Consider the following 2,500-nt stretch of genomic DNA (forward strand, 5'->3'; position numbering starts at 1 on the left):
TCATTACTATCACAATCAAAAGCTAGTCAGTCATCGTTATCATCACAATCAAAAAGCTAGTCATCGTTATCATCACAATCAAAAAGCTAGTCATTGTTATCATCACAATAAAAAAAAAAGTCAGTCATTGTTATCATCACAATAAAAAAAAAAGTCAGTCATTGTTATCATCACAATAAAAAAAAAAAAGTCAGTCATTGTTATCATCACAATAAAAAAAAAAGTCAGTCATTGTTATCATCACAATAAAAAAAAAAGTCAGTCATTGTTATCATCACAATAAAAAAAAAAAAGTCAGTCATTGTTATCATCACAATAAAAAAAACAACAACAACTAGTCAGTCATCGTTATCATCACAATCAAAAAACTAGTCAGTCATTGTTATCATCACAATAAAAAAAAACAACAACAACTAGTCAGTCATCGTTATCATCATCGTTATCATCACAATAAAAAAACTACTCAGTCATCGTTATCATCATCGTTATCATCACAATAAAAAAAACTAGTCAGTCATCGTTATCATCATCGTTATCATCACAATAAAAAAACTAGTCAGTCATCGTTATCATCACAATAAAAAAAACTAGTCAGTCATTACTATCACAATCAAAAGCTAGTCAGTCATCGTTATCATCAAAATCAAAAAGCTAGTCATTGTTATCATCACAATAAAAAAAAAAAAGTCAGTCATCGTTATCATCACAATCAAAAAGCTAGTCAGTCATCGTTATCATCACAATCAAAAAACTAGTCAGTCATCGTTATCACAATAAAAAAGCTAGTCAGTCATCGTTATCATCACAATAAAAACAACAACAACAAAAACCAACTAGTCAGTCATCGCTATCATCACAATCAAAAAGCTAGACAGTCATCGTTATCGTCACAATCGAGAATGATAATATAGATTGCCGTTACTGTTCCACTTTGATTTTTGACCCCAAATATCCGCCATGCTGACCTTTCAGAGACCTTTCTATGTTATAGATGCATTCACAAATCAGCCCCTTCCTATCTCTGTGGCTGCCTTCACCTCTTCACTCCATCTCGCTCACTGCGATCAGCTTCGGATGCACTCCATTTACGCATACCCAGATTCAAACTCTCGACTGTTGGCCGCCGTTCTTTCTCTGTCTCTGGACCTTGCAATTGGAATGAACTTCCTCTTTCGCTTCGTCAAGTCTCCACACTCAGCTCTTTCAAGTCTGGCCTTGAAACCCACCTCTTCCCAAAATAGCCACCCTTCCCTGCCTCTTCCTTGTCTTCAGTTTCTCCAGTTTTAGGGTTATGCGTGCGTGAGAATGACTGGTGCGAAAGCACTTTGATTCGTCTGTGCACAAGATTCAGCGCTATATAAATACCATTATTATCATTATCATTCTTCTTATTATTATTATTATCGATCAGGTCGTGAGAGAGCTCATCTGTGTGGGCTACCATAGGATTCGTCACACCCCATATGGGAATCTCTCTCCACCGGCAAGGCGAAAGTGTGGAGAGGCTCAGAGGTGTTTCGTACAACAAATCGATGCGTGGGAAATGTGTCGGCCTGTTTTTGTTTTTTTTTAATTTTTTTTTAAAATCTGTCCTAATGGCCGGCTTGTATCACGTCTTAATTTCAGTTTTAGATATCATTTCTCCGATTTCATTGTAAGCATTTATCAACTTAGGATGTAATAAGGATTTGAACATTTTATTCGTTATTTCATCGTCTAGTAACGGTTTAGAATAAAGAATATTTATTGTCCTTAACTTGTATTCAGCAGTCATACGAATCTAAGTTTCTTTGCTTTATTTCGCAATTTTCGATTTATAGGTATGCTCTTGCGAATGAGATTCAGGACCGCGGTTCCCAGCAACAGCCTCGGTTCCAAGTAATGTTGGAGCGGCTATGACGCTTCAAAATAGACTGGCACTAGTAGCACCAAGCCGAACGCTGATTATTAAAAGAATAGTACCAAGAGTACTTGAAACATTAACTTCCCTTTTATGTTTCTCATATAATATAATCTTGGATTCACATTCTTTTTTTATAACCACCTGATTTGGAATGTTACTGACACCGCTAACCACAGCTGTGACAACATTTAAGCATTGCCAGTTCGTATAGATATAAATGAAGAGAGTAAAGAAAGATCCGAAAGATATATTGGAAAAAAAACTAAAACTCGCAGACCGTCATACATAATGTTAGTTATCATATTTCTATTATTTATTATGCGGCTGGGGTAGTACTTCGACTGGATGCAGCTTGTTTCTTTCAAAGACAAAAATTGACCTGTTCCCTCAGGTGGCGACACGCTAAAAGCCAGTCTTCACTTTAGCAACTGATCCTTTTGCGATGGAAGAAGCGTATGACTAATTGCATGTTAGTTTTGTGATATGTATACAGTGGCATATCCAACTATCAATGGTAAAGAAATCGTTTGTCATGCAGCAGTTGAGAGCAATTGGAATTTTCACGTCTTGGAAAAATGGTCAGGTTTTCGACACCTA

General features: G+C 36.2%; 1 protein-coding gene across 1 annotated transcript in view; it reads left to right on the top strand.

Moving 5' to 3' along the window:
* The window catches only part of LOC143301281 (uncharacterized), a 33,852-nt gene that overhangs the window by 22,590 nt on the left and 8,762 nt on the right, over positions 1-2,500 (top strand). The gene's annotated exons all lie outside the window — the stretch shown is intronic.

The sequence above is a fragment of the Babylonia areolata genome, chromosome 27 (genome assembly GCF_041734735.1).
Source record: "Babylonia areolata isolate BAREFJ2019XMU chromosome 27, ASM4173473v1, whole genome shotgun sequence".
Lineage (NCBI taxonomy): Eukaryota > Metazoa > Mollusca > Gastropoda > Neogastropoda > Buccinidae > Babylonia > Babylonia areolata.